The sequence below is a fragment of the Arvicanthis niloticus genome, chromosome 18 (assembly GCF_011762505.2).
Source record: "Arvicanthis niloticus isolate mArvNil1 chromosome 18, mArvNil1.pat.X, whole genome shotgun sequence".
In the NCBI taxonomy this organism is placed as follows: domain Eukaryota; kingdom Metazoa; phylum Chordata; class Mammalia; order Rodentia; family Muridae; genus Arvicanthis; species Arvicanthis niloticus.
The window spans coordinates 20,945,858-20,960,166 of NC_047675.1; the positions used below are offsets into that span (position 1 = coordinate 20,945,858).

Sequence of the window (14,309 nt, forward strand, 5' to 3'; positions counted from 1 at the left end):
GAACAGTGATCCTTTCCATAAAGACTCAAGACCAGGCACAGGGTAGGATGGAATAGGGCACAGGAAGGACCTAGAGGGACAAGAGGAAACCAGCCAGGTTGGAGTCATGGTCTTGCCACAGTTACCTGTTAGTAAGCTGTAGATAGTAAGAGCATTTCACAGGCTGAATTATTTTTCTTCACGGCCAGCAAATACAAATGCTGGAATCCTAACCCTAAAACAATTGCTTTAGGGAGGTATGTAAGGTAAATGACGGGGGAGACGGCTCACTGGATGATGCTGCTTACTGGATAAGCATGAGGTCCTGAGTTCAGATTCCCAGAAGCCACATGGAAAGAAAGGCTGGACAAGTTTGTGCAATCTGTAATTTAAAAGTAAAAATGGATGAAGAGACTTCTTTTAAAATGAAAAAGGAGAGGAAGAAGAAAAGGAAAATAGGAAGACATATCTGAGATACCTGTGCATAAAGGGTCATGTGTGGGCACAGAGAGAAAGTAGCCATAGCTAAACTATAATGCAGGGGTGAATTCAGCCAGATCCCCATAGCTTACTGACTATCCAATTAAAGAACGCCAGGTTCAGTGAGATACCCTGACTCAAAGATAAGATGGAGAGTGAGCAAGGAAGACACCCTATGTCCACCTCTGGCCTCCACATGCATGTATCCATATACTCCCATGCACACACGCATGCGCACACACACACACACACACACACACACACACACACACTGAGAAAAATGGAGTTACTCTATGAAGGAACAACAATGCTCTTATAAATGTCAGAGGCTAAAAAATAAAAAGCCTATTATCGATTATTACTATCGCCATTGTCTTTGATTATACTTGAATCATAGGACATGAAGAAGGAAAGATGGTGCGGACCTAGAAGCTTCATCTCTACTGGCTATAGTGCTGTAAGGTCTATGCACGCGACCAGAGAAAAGTCATTATCAGTTATGCCCAGGTATGTAAGTAAGGCACAGCAATGAATAGATTGGCAAGACCGACTCACTAGTTCAATAGTGGCACAAATATAATGGGAGTAACCAATCACTTTCTGATTGGATTTAAGTCCTAGTCCAGAGATGAACTCATACCCGAAGCTATTATTGAGATAAGAACCTATGGAAATATAGGTCATGAACACTAGGGCAACCTACTACTATTATTTTGGTTAATGAACACAGTATTTAATCAATTCCTAAGGACTTATTATTATACCTATCAATCCATACATCTCTCAACCCTCTGAGAAGCTTCTATTTACAGCAGATAATGATTAACTCAGAGATTTACAACTGTCCAAGGTGCAGAGAATGAGTCTGTAGAATGTTCAATCCCAAATGAATCCTGCATCCCCTCCTTCCAAAGCTCAGGTACTGTCACAGAAAAGGGGATGGAAAGTATAAGAGCCAGTTGTGGGGATGACTAGGGTATCTTCCAGACATAGCAGGCAACTGAACTCACAGCAGTTGTGATGGACTACATAAGACCAGTGCAAGCCCAAGTCAGACCGAATCCCAGCATAAGATGGGAGTTGCACTATTGGCAATTGTTAGCTGCTTTTAGGAAAGGAAGAAGCCATTTCCTTTAAGACCCTGATAAGTCAACCATGCTCTAGTCAAAGACCATACATACAAGAATATTTAGACAGCACAAATTTCTCTTTGAGTTTTCTTTTACAGGATTCAGAGTTGAGTGGGTAGAGAAGAGAAGGGTGGATCTGGGAAGAGTTGGGGCAGGTGAGTATGATCAAAACATGTACAAAAACACTCAAAGAACTAATGAAACTTTTTTTAAATAGGAAGAATTTTTTAAAAGAAGGAGCGGTGGCTGGGAAAGTAAAGGATGAAAAGAGGGGTATCTGGGATTCGTATGTACAAAAAAAGCCATGTGTAGGCCCAAAAGACTTGTCCATCTACAAACCAAAGAAACTGATCTCAGAAAACCAAAGATTTTTTTCCATTTTCAGAATTATGAAAAACTAAAATTTTATTTTGGGCACTTAGTCCATGGTAAGTCAGCACTAGGAGAATAATATCAAGCAAGAGGAAATCTAAGACATCAGCTTTACTGACACTAAATTCACAGAGTTGGAGGAGGAAAAGAGATGTGCCTTTTGCAACACTTGTGACTTATTTTCAACAAAAACCCAAACTAGCATACTAGGGCCTCCCATAGTAGTCAGAAACTCTAAGCCTTAGGTCATGAGTTAAATACAATTTATTGGTATATTTTAGTGAGTTTATATCACATTACTTATGTGCTAGTATTTCTTTCTTGCAATGCAAATGACTGAACTGAGGGCCTTTCTCATGTTAGACAAACACTGGATTACTGAAATATGTCTCCAGCCCCAGAACCACATTTTAACTAAATCAGTTTCTGTCTTTGAAAAATTAGTAGGTTTGTTAGCTTTCCATCGTTGTGATAAAATACTTGAGATAATCAACTAACAAGAAAGGTTTATTCTGACTTATGGTTTCAAAGTTTTAACCCATGTTTGGTTGGTTCCAATAGGAGCCTGTGGCAAGATAGAGTATCACAGCAGGGGGTGTGTGCTGGAACAAAGCTGCTCACTTCAGGGAATACAGGAAGAAGGAAAAGAAGAAAGAGGAGGAGGAAGAAGAGGGAAAAGGGGAGGAGGAAAAGAGAGGAGGAGGAAAAAGAGGGAAAGGAAGGGGGAGGAAGAAGAGGAGAATGAGGAAAAGAAAGAGGAAAAGAGAGAGGAGGAAGAAGAGAAGGAGAGAGAGGGAGAGGAGGAGAAGGAGGAGGAGCCAGTGTCTCAATGTGCTGCTCAAGGACACACTCCAATAACTTGACTTTTTTTCACTAGGCTCAATCTCCTAAAGGTCCCGCCACCTCCTAATAGTATCACAGACTAGAAACCAGACCATTAAACAGGTGCTTTGGGGGGGGGGGACATTTTATGAACCAAGCAGCAGCAGCTTTCACAGTAATATCGAGATTACTGACTTTTTCTTTAGAAAGAACTGGTGACTCTGGTCATGTATCCACAGTCTGAACCGATGCTGTCCATTTCCAGGTGTGTCAAAGCAACAATGCCAACACAGGTTCCTTGTTATATTATTGTTTGTTCCCAATAAGCACTTTGGCAATCAGTTTTTATGCCAAAATACTTATCAAAGGGCACACATGGCTATTGACATCTAACCTATATACTATTCCCCACAGGCTGTGGAAACAGTCAGTACTTGGGACCTCCAAGGATTTGGAAACAAAAACATAACATAAATTCAAGGCTATTCAGACTAAGTAATTTTTTTTTAGAAATGCATGTCCAGCAAGTATGCAGGGAAAGCCAGGAACCTTACTGTATGTGTGATAGAACTAAAGAATGTATCAGCGGGTACAAAAGACTGAATGTTTGCAACTGTCCCCTAAATTTACACTGAAACTTGATTCTATATGTAATGGTATTAGGAGGTGGAGCATATGAGGTTATGATGAAGAAGACCTATGTGCCCTTGTTTTGAGTCCCCTGAAAGCTCCCTCATTCTTGTCACTAGATGTGGACATAGCTCTAAAAGCACGGTTGTTTGTGAAGCTGAGGTTGGGCTCTCGCCAAATGCAGAATCTGAGATCAATATCAAAACAGCTGAGCATGGACCGTAGTGGAAAACTTTCAATGTATAGGTTTCTCAGACGACTTCTGTTACAGCCAAGCAAATGGGCTAAAAACACAACCATAAAGGTTAGAAAATAAAAGTGGAAGACACAAGCAAGCCTGCTTTGATAGCCAGGCTTGGTGTCATGAGCCTCTAACCACAGGAAGCCAGAGGATCATAAGTTTGAGGCCAGCCTAAGCCACAGAGCAAGACCATAAATAGCATGCTCGAGGCAGAGAGGACTACAGTCAGGAACAGCTATCTCACGCTCCCGGGACACGTTAAACCTGCTGTACTGTGAGAACATACCCATCACTCGTTGATGGGTTACTCGATCAGGGTGCACACTCACCAAGCTACCCTCTACTTCAGAGCTCAGATGTCCTTCCCTCACCCAGTGCCTAGCAGGTGGAGGCTTCCCAGCCTCTTTGCACACAGACATGTTTGCTTTCTGGCTGACTGCACCCATTTGGGAGGCTTGATTAAAGAGCTCTCACCTCAAAAGATCAATTTGATTCTCTATGCCCTGAAAAATCCTGTTTCTGAACCTGAAGACAGAGCCAGATGTTCTCTTAGAGGTCTCCTGAGAGCCACCAAGCTGGCCTTGCTGGCAAGCTTCCTCTTGTCTGCCCTCCTTTGTCCCCACACACATGCCAAAACCCATCTTTAGCCATATGGCCTTGCTTCAAAATAATAATAACACAGAAGCAATTGAACAGTGTTCCGCACGGTGAAACTTAATGAAAAGAAGGATTTGGGTCCATGTGCCCACAGGTGGCTGTTTAAATTAATGCAGATTAAATTAAATTAACAATTCAGTGCCTCAGTCACAGGAGAGGCATTTCAAACATGCAGTGCCTACCTGTGGCTAGTGGTTGTTGTGGTGGGCAGTATAGACAGAGAACAGGGTCTTCCCTGCTGAGGGCTCTTCAGTACAAGGCTGAGGGTGAGATCCAGAAGAACCAGAAGACAAGTAAACAGCCCTCTCAGGGGCTTGTGTATCACTGCCCTTGGTCCACCTGCAAAGAGTGAGAGGAGTGAGGGCAGGTGCTTCTGATGAGTGTATCCTATCCTGACCTAGATGCTTCACCAAGCTTCTATCTAGACGTGAGCTTGACCTTCCGTTGGTCCAAGTTCTCAGTGCTTCCTTCTTGGAAAACTGGGTCCTTCCAAACTTGTAAACTTCAGGCAAATCTCAAAACACCTTCCTCTCAGCACCCAGTGTTCCTGAAACCTCACCAGTGAGACCAAAAAAAACAAGGGAAGGAATAGCTCTCTCACCCGGATAGCCCTGCAAATCTTCCCTGCCAACGTCTGCAGCCATTCCTCACTAGACGTTCACACAGATGTATGGGCAAGATGACTAAGGCCTTTTCCAGAAGGGAAACTAGACTCAGGGGAACCTGAGTGTATTGCTTTTGGCAAAAGGCTGAGACGTTCTAGGTGAAGCTAGGATGTGAGAGTCAATTCTCTAACTTCTGAATAAATGTTTCTCTTATACGGCATTGCCCTTTTAGAAAAGAGCCCTCAAGATGGCAACCATTGGCCCAAGTGTTAAAGGACTGGGATGCGTACTAGAAGAAGAGACGATTCTGCACTCCTTGGCCCTTGACACAAAGCAACGGATGAAGACACAAGGGAGTTCCAGCTTGGGAGACAGGAGAGAATACATTTTACTTATGACGGGAGTTCTGCTTGCAGGAATGAGGCTAATGCTGATGGTCTCTTCCTAGCTATCTAGGAGGCTAGGATGATGGATGAAGTCATAGATGGGAAATCGTTGGAAAGATGGTAAGAAGCCAGAGGATTATGAGCCTCCTGCTTCTCAGAACCCAAACAAAAGTAAAGCTAAAATAAACAGACACTTCTTACAGCCTTTTATTCTTATGAAAGAGAGAAATGTCAAGGAAATCAAGCTTACATCAGACAGATTATATATAAATTTTCCCTCAGGGGGTCCACGTGTCAGCAAAGGCTCTGCTCAGCCTCCTATATCCACCCAGTTGGTGTCCTAAATAATGAGAATCACTCAGAATATAACAAGTTAACAAGCCCACCAGCCTATGATGGACCTTTGGAAACACCAGAAGCACATGCTCGGACTTTTACATACACTTCCCTGTATTGCAATGAGCCAAGCATTGGCAGTCCACAGGAAATCTATATAATAGCGTCCTTTTAACAGACCTGTAGCTTCCCTCACTATTGTGAATAATGGGGGTATTGTTCTGTTAGTGAAGAATTATTTAGACTTGAAATTTATTTATTTTGAGGAGAACAGTGTAGTAGAAAGAAAAAAAAATCTGGTTTTCCTGAGGCTTGCCTCTTTGTCTAGCTCGCACTTTCTGCTCCATGAGTTGCTCTGGACCAGGCTTCAAGGAGATGGAGTTTGGAAAGTCTCATGAAGTGATGGCTTTGGGTGGGTGGGACCAGAAAGCAGAGGAACAGGAAAAGTGCATATGGGGGGTGGGAAACCTAAGCCAATAGAAAAGCTTCTTTTAGAAGAATATTTGACTATTGAGTTCTTACCTGTTGGAAAAGGGATTCTAAAGTCCCCAGAGTTCACAGGGTTTAGTCCTCACAAAGGGGAAGCCTGCTGCTCCTGTGTAATGGCTTCTCCAGCACACCAATTCCCATCTAACAAAGATTTCCTGAATCAAAGACAGGGCGGTGGCGAACAAGACCAAAGTCTTTATCTAATGCAATTCTGCAGGCAGCGTTTCTTCACTTTCCTGATGGGTCTCATTGCAGCTCAGGCCTATTGATTCCCTGCCAGATGAGCTGCTGTGAGTTCTGGGCTGTTTCCATCAGTGCCCTGAACCAAGCACCTTCAACCAATGGGAATCCTTTCCTTTCTTTTGGCCTCTGGCATTGGAACTGGAAGTGTAGCTAGGGGCTTATAGTATGCTTCCTGGGAAATGAGTCTTTCCCTGAGGCACTTGTTTTTCCAAAGTCAAAATAACCACACTGGTTTTCGTCTAATGATCACTAAGAATTGAAACTAAAGTGATTGCTCTCAAGACTCAGTTTTCCATGGAGTAAGGTGGGATTGGTAGCAACCACGTGCAAGTATAGCTTACAGTCCAAAAGAGATGAGGCATTGTGGGTATGTCCTTTTATACTCTAAAAGCACGCTTTTCTAACTCATCTGGATTCCAGAAAAGAGAACCAGTGGTCCTTCTCTGGGAGGTTCCATTTGTCTGATGATAGATAACATTTCCCTTCGGTGACCCAGCTGGACCATGTAAAAGGATGTGAAGCATTTGTTCTAGGAGATGTCTAGACTTCACTAGGAATCACCAGGAGAGAAACAGAGTAGACAGGTAAAGTAGATGCCTTGCAAGGGAATCCTGGACCACATTCTATCACCAACAGGGCCTAAGAGCCAAGCTTCCTGGGCTCCATTGCAGGCTGGCCACCTATTCACTACTGACTCTTCCTGAATACACTTAGCCTTTCTGAGCTCAATCAGATCTTCCAGAATAAATACCACCATACCTGTAAAAGCACATCAGGCCTTGCTGTTACAGTCAGGTTTGGCTACAGTATATTGTGGTGACAAAAATTCCCCAAAGTCTCCTTGGTTCTACACTACCCATGGCTGTTTTGTTCACAGTGCATTCCCTGTGACAGTAGGGTTCTGGGAGTCCAGGTGGTGAGAGTTCTGTGTTGACAGCTGCTTCCACAGTCCCCACACAAGGTAGATATAAACATGTCACATCACACACAGGCTTGAAAATCTTTCACCGTGATGTGGCAGGTATCGGTTCTGATTATAGTTCAGGTACTAACTCCAGTGAGACAGCCATACAGAGATGAGAACACGGGTTTCTACCAGCAGCCTGGAGTGAAAGTGCTCTCGGAAAGTCGTAAAGCTGAACCTTCAGCCCCCCACTCCCCCCATGCGTATGGAGCTCCTTATAGTGCCTAGGACAGGCCAAGGCAATGTGTTTACACGATTGTATGCCTTGTAAATGTAAATTAAGACTTATTTTGGATTTACATTTTCACATATGCTTTAGGTCCCACATAAACTGAATCTTTCTGGACAGAAAGGAATCCTTGAATATTTGTCAATAGCCACGAAGGCTAGCAAAGTACACGAGGCTTTACTCTTCCAAGCTAATGCAGGAGAAAGATGCCATGTGACCATAAGAGAAGGCTCGGGAAGAAGGTGGAGACATCTACTGCCTCTCCCATCCCCTCATCCTTCCCTTGGTCTCTGTCTGTATCACCAGCTCTTGCTTTATAGAAGTCAGCATCCTACCTTCTGAGAAATCTTAAACTCCCTGAGAACATAGCCTGGTTTACGGGCTTCTAGGATTCCAGTGTGGAAGTGACCTCAGAGGTCATAAACTATCATTCAGCTTCACTCAAGCACTTAAAGAGGAGAAAGCAGCCAAGTTTATATAACGAGCCAGCAGGAGCGAATCCCCAAACTTTGACCCTCTGTACTTTTCCTCATAGAATTTCACATAGCTCATTAAACAGGTATCGCTTGACTCCAGTGCCAGTGGGAACTAAACTTAGAGCCGTTATTCCTGTCGCCATGGAAAGCTACCATTGCTCTCTGATTCTGTGCCATCAAGAGATACCCCAGGTCACGCCATGAATCTCTCTATTTCCTCAAAGTTGACTTTCAGTGCCTTCCCCCACCCCTGCACCGCACGCCAGTGCTATCCACTCTCCAGTCTCCACTCTATACATAATGCTGTCCCTATTCATAAACTACATGATGGCTTCCTTCTGTGTCCCACTAATCACATAGTCTGTTAGAGCTAAACGACCATTTACGAACGACATGGCCCAATCCCTCTATTTTATCAATGAGGAAAGGATGGTAAGGATAGTTCAAAAGAATTGAGAGGTCTGCTTTTCTGGGTCATGTGTGTCAAAACAAAGCCCAAGGAGCCTGCTTCTAGAAGGCTTCTATTGTATTTTTCCATACTCCCCAGTATAGTTTACCTTACTAATGTCTAATGTTTTAAGAGATGATAAAAGTAAGAATTGATTGCCAGTTTATGGTCTGACTTCTATACTCTTGATGATGAAGTTACAATGAGATTTGTTTTGAAAAACATTTTTTAAGACAGAAGTTTTGCCAAGAGACACTGGTCAGTTTTTCTTTTAGAATATTTTACCCTACCTTCTTTTACTTCTTTAAAAGTTCTCAGAACTCAGAAAGAGAAGCATATCATGCATCCTTTACTTCACCTATTTAGACAGATAGATCTGTCAGCATATTGGGAAAACTGAATCAATCTCTCTCTCTCTCTCTCTCTCTCTCTCTCTCTCTCTCTCTCTCACACACACACACACACACACACACACACACAGAGAGAGAGAGAGAGAGAGAGAGAGAGAGAGAGAGAGGGAGAGAGGCTGGATGGCTATAGTTTAACAAAGGGATTACTTACAATGCTGTGTCCAATAAAGAGAACAAGAAGATACAGAGCAGCCAAAGACCAGCAGCAATAGCTGGGCAGCTCCTGCCCATCTCTGGGCATCAGTGGTGGGAAAGGACAGTGAGAACCCAGAGGCAGCACATTATGCCTAGAGAGACTATAGTGTGCTGTTCATGGCGATGCCACAGCAACAGAGATACAGCATGAAACACCCTGACCTTGTTTACCTTCTTCCCCCCTGTTTCTCACAGGACTTTCCACTGACTGAGGATGCAGAAGCTCTCAGGTTTAGTCTAGATCATTCTCCTGAGTCAGAGGATGCCATGCAAGTCTCCCAGAGAGGCAAACGCAAACTATTCCACTCAACATTTCCAGAATTGCTCTCGACCACCTACGGGAAGTCAGGGATTCTTACTTTCAAAGGCCATGTATGTAAAACTTCCCACAAAGTCCACAAAGTCTGAAATTTCCTTCTTAATTGTCTGGCCAGGTTCACTGTCTCACAAGTGTCACTTACAGTGAAGCCCCTTCTTATTTAAGACCCCTCGGTGCACATTAAGATTAGTGATCCTGTACCTTGGGAGGCAGAAACATGGCGGTCCCACAGGCAATCCAATGAGCAGAGGGAGGGGGCTGGTTCTTCTCCACAGCACAGCCAGTGGCACCAGCCAAAGCTCCTCCTTGTTCTCTTAGCCTTTGGGTATTTTGCCAGAAGAAAATTGCCATCTGATGGATATAATGGAGAAGTCGTTTACAATAAGAAAAGGTTTTGTTGTTGCTGCTGCTGTTGTTTGTTTGTTTGTTTGTTTTTGCATGATTATGTTCTAAAACATAAAGTTCCTACAGGTAACCTTGACAATAATTATGAATACGTTCTCCCTCCAAGCCAACTATTTAATATGGCTTAATACTACTTTCCTAAGTTTTCTCAAATAAAAATATATTTTCAGCTTTCTGGAATTTTCTTTGCTCCTCACTGAGGCAAACCTACTCCTCATGAACTCCCTTCCTTTTTTGGTATCATTTCTAAGGAAACCAGTCTTATCTGCTTAAAGCATGGGTGGTGTTGCTGTGGAGACCCGCAGAGCACTGACACCCCTGTATGTCCCTCTCCATGAACTGATGCACTTGAAACCGGATGCCCTTCAGCCAGTCCAGCCAGACGTGACCCCTTTCAGACCTGGGCATAAAAATACCAGCAGACATTTGTCTCCTGTTGTTTACACCCTCCAAACTGTCTGTCTAGTCTCTTGGATGGGGCAGAGTCATCCTTTCTTTACAGCCATGTATATTTTCGAAACCCATCTGGTTCCCCCAGCTAATTTGGCCATGTTGTTTATACATGAAAGGAGTGAGCTGAGAGACACCCAAAGTCACATCTTTGTGAAATGATTTCCCCAACCATAACGATTCACAAATCCCTCAAATCACTTAAAGATATATTTTTTTAATCAAGGCTAGGAACTTGGCTTAGTAGTGGTGTGTTCACCTAGGATGTATGAGACCTGTGCTCTGTCTCCAGCAGTGGAAGGGAAAAAATTGGTTAAATAAATCAACGTTGGGGGCAGGGATGAAGGCAACACAAAAACTCATGCATGATAAAAAAAAAAAAAAAAAAAACAAAAACAAAAACCAACAACAAAGTAATAATGTATCATGTGAAAATCTACATAGCAGAATCAACTTGGACATCAAATAGAATCACCTGGACTTTTGGATACTTTGTGGGTTCTTTCTTCTTCCACCCTTTCAACCACTAACACTACATAGGAAAGAAAAAAGGAGAGAGGGGAGAGAAGGCATCATTATCGTTAGACTACTTACTGCAGACTGGAGGAATCAAGTTCCTTGGGGCAAGTTTGATATATGCTAACAAGATATCGAATTTCTTCTAATTTCTTCTTTGCCCAAGACTAGTTAACAAACTGCAACCAGCAGCATCCAGCCAACAACACATCAACCAGCCACAACCTATCGGTGCTCTAGAATTTATATATTCTCTGAAAAGTTCCCAGAATTCCAAATATCACACACTAGAGGAAACTATCTATAGCTGGCAAAAACCAGAGACTGAAGAGAAGCTATTACACGCTTTCCTTACATGTAGAATCTACAAAGCTGATCTCAAGAAGTGGGAAAACAATGTAGGAGAGAGTATGGAGTGTGAGGGGCACAGAGACAGGATGGATAAAGGTGAGGCTGGCAGGAGGAAGTAGCCTCCCAGTAATCTGGAGCACATTAGGAGAATATGGTTCACCAGAATGAGTTGAATATCTTGAAGTAGCTAGCAAAGAGGATTTCCAGTGTTCCCAACACAAAGCAAAAATGCATTTGCCTGAGGACATAGATATGCCAATTACCATTAGCTTATAATTACACATAATATATAGATGTGGAAATATTATATATATAAATATGCATAACTGTTGTATGCCAACTGAAAATAGAAATATTTTTAATTAGTGCATAATTTTTATATGGGAAAGGTTGTAAAAAGTAATATGGATAAAACTGTTCATTTGATAAAATCAGGCTAATTTCAAGTTCCCAAAGTCAAAAGTGAGTAGAGGATGTACTGTCTTGGCCAAGATTGCATGGACCTGCTGCTTCCTAACCCTAGGGACAGCTACAAACTCAGAATGAAGACACGGTTGAAGAATTTGGAATGTTGTAAAGAAGGGCTAGTTAGAGAACTCTGAACTGTGGAAGGGAGAAGGGGTTGCTTCTTTTGACCTCCCATCCAATGGAAAAAATGCATTCCCAACCTCCTGGCTACCAACAGAAAGTCATCTGGGTGCCTCATTTCTCCCCTGGGTCAAATGAGAGTCAAACACTCTTATGATGCTCAACAGCATCACAAAACAATCACAGTACTCTTGTTGGCCATCATAAATGGCCAGAAGAGGTGGTCTTCCCCACAGAGATTATGACTCTCCTCCATGGGAGATACCAAGTGTTCAGGGGACACCAGCAAGAAGAATTCTGTCTAGACAGGTGGCTCAGCCCAGAAAGCTTGTCACTCACATGCACCTGAGATTTTCCCACCTACTGACATGTCTCCATGTTCAAAAATCCAAACCAAAACACAATGTATTTAATGCTCTTGAAGATAACTACAGGAAAAGGTATTTTAGAATAATCCATAGAAGAATGTCTCTTAAGAAATCAAGGGAAGCACTTCAAACAGAAGAAATGATAAAAGACAGAAACCAGAGGCCTCCTGAACAGACGACTAAAAGTGGGGCTTACATGCAGTGGATTATATTTCTTGGTGAGTTGTACTTTTAGAGAGGTGCCCAAGAATCAATGGGCGTGACCTTGGCTGTGACTCACTACATTGGAGACATGGAACCTGAAGAGGCCACCACCTTTAGCCAGGCAGGAACCCCAGTGAAGTGATAGAGACACTAACCCATCCACAAAACTTTCAACCCAAAATTTATCCTGTCTACAAAAAATGCAGGCACAGTGGATAGAGCAGAGACTGAGGGGACAACCAATCAACAACCACCCCAACTTGAGACCCATCGCATGGGCAAGCACCAATCCCGCACATGAATATAGCAGATGTGCAGCTTGGTCTTCATGTGGGTTCCAAACAATTGGAGCAGTGGTTATCCCAAAAGCGATTGCCTGTCTGTGGGATATATTCTTCTAGCTGGGCTGCCTCATCTGGCTTCAACTGGGAGAGGAGGCAGCTAGCCTCGCAGAGACTGAAGTGCAGGAGAGAGGGGATACCTAGGGGGTCTCACCTGCTCAGAGAAGAAGGAGAGGTGGGATGGGGAAAGGATTATGAAAGGGGGTGACCAGGAAGCGGGGCAGGAGCAGAATGTAAAGTAAGTAAAAAAAAAATTAAATCAAGTTTTTTAAAAAAAAAAAAACACTATTTTTGATAGAATTATAATTCCTGCAACACTAGTATTAAAAATTGGTAAAGATAAAGGGAATTAAATGGAGGGCAGGATTTCACAGTTCACTGGAAACAGTAAAATGTTGAAATCAGTATATGTTAGCAACTGAAATATGTATATTGAAATAGCAAAGGAAGCTGCATCAAATACATCAAATCATGTTAATAAAATTCACAAGGTAACCAGAAGCAATTTGCAAACAAGTGAAAAGAGAAAGAGAAAAAAAAAAAAAAAGAAGAAGAAGAAATGTAATCATTAATTTCGGCTTTGGATGGAACAGGAGAAGGCAGTACTCCTGCAATGCCACAGGGTTACGGCTGCTGAGATTCACACTGGGTCGTCTGTGAGGTGGAGGAATCCTCTCGCTGCCCACCGTGGGGAACAGGAATGCTAGTCGTCTCCACAGCCTTCCTTGGAAAGGAAAGGAAGCGGTGCTTTTATTTATTGGTTCATTGGCATACTTTGATTGTTTGTTTCCTCAATGCTGAGAGTTGCGTCCATGGTCTCTCGGATGCCAGGCAAGGGTTCTTCTACTGGCAACAGCTTCAGGCCAAGGAGATTGGGAATTGTCTTGCACTGGTAATTCCCCCTTTGATTCCCACTGAGTCTCCAGATTGATCATTGTAAGATCACTGTTACAGAAAGCTCTGTCAACCCAGGCTTCCTGGGATCCTATGAAGTCTCACTGAGGATAAATTCACAAAAGAAAAATCTGTAACACTGGATGCAACAACTACCACATGAGAAAAAAATTACAATAAGCCATGGAATAGATTGTCTGCTGTTCTGTTTTATGTGTTTTGATTTTCATCCATGGTTCTTGGCTCATAAATTCCATACCCCTTGATATTTCCTGAATCACTAGAACAATAAGAATAGATGAATAATAATAATAGATAATAATAGAACAGTATTTGGCCTTTTGATCTTGCTTCTTGGATCAGCTTTGGAATGCTTCAGAATGATCTTTTTTGTTGGTTTGGTTTTCAAGACAAGGTTTCTCTGTGTAGCTCTGGCTGTCTTAGAACATACTCTGTAGACCAGCCTGGCATCCAACTCAGATATCTGCCTGCCTCTGCCTCCCTAGTGCTGGTATTAAAGATGTATGCCATCCTCTCTTGGCTCAGAGTGATCATTTTTAATTACATTTATAATAATAATTAGTAGTAGTATTGTATGTGTATGCATGCACAGTTTTGCACTGGACAGTGCATCCCTACATGTGGGTCACCAGGGTATCAAACTAAAGTCATCAGTCTTGGCACCAACACCTTTGACCACAAAACCATCTCATAGGCCCAGAGTGATTCTGTTTTCTTTTAAGTTAGTATATAAAGTAACGGATTTAATTATGACATAAGT

General features: G+C 42.7%; 1 protein-coding gene across 3 annotated transcripts in view; it reads right to left on the reverse strand.

The window, feature by feature from the left end:
* The window catches only part of Ces5a (carboxylesterase 5A), a 292,545-nt gene that overhangs the window by 127,665 nt on the left and 150,571 nt on the right, over positions 1-14,309 (reverse strand). For 2 of the 3 annotated variants that reach the window (XM_076915628.1, XM_076915627.1), the window contains exons 9-10: positions 10,742-10,798; positions 9,613-9,762 (exon numbers count right to left, since the gene is read on the reverse strand). The gene's annotated coding sequence lies outside the window, so the exon portion shown is untranslated. Of the gene's footprint in view, positions 1-4,493; positions 4,651-9,612; positions 9,763-10,741; positions 10,799-14,309 lie in introns of all 3 variants that reach the window. The other variant, XM_076915626.1, reaches the window with a different exon arrangement.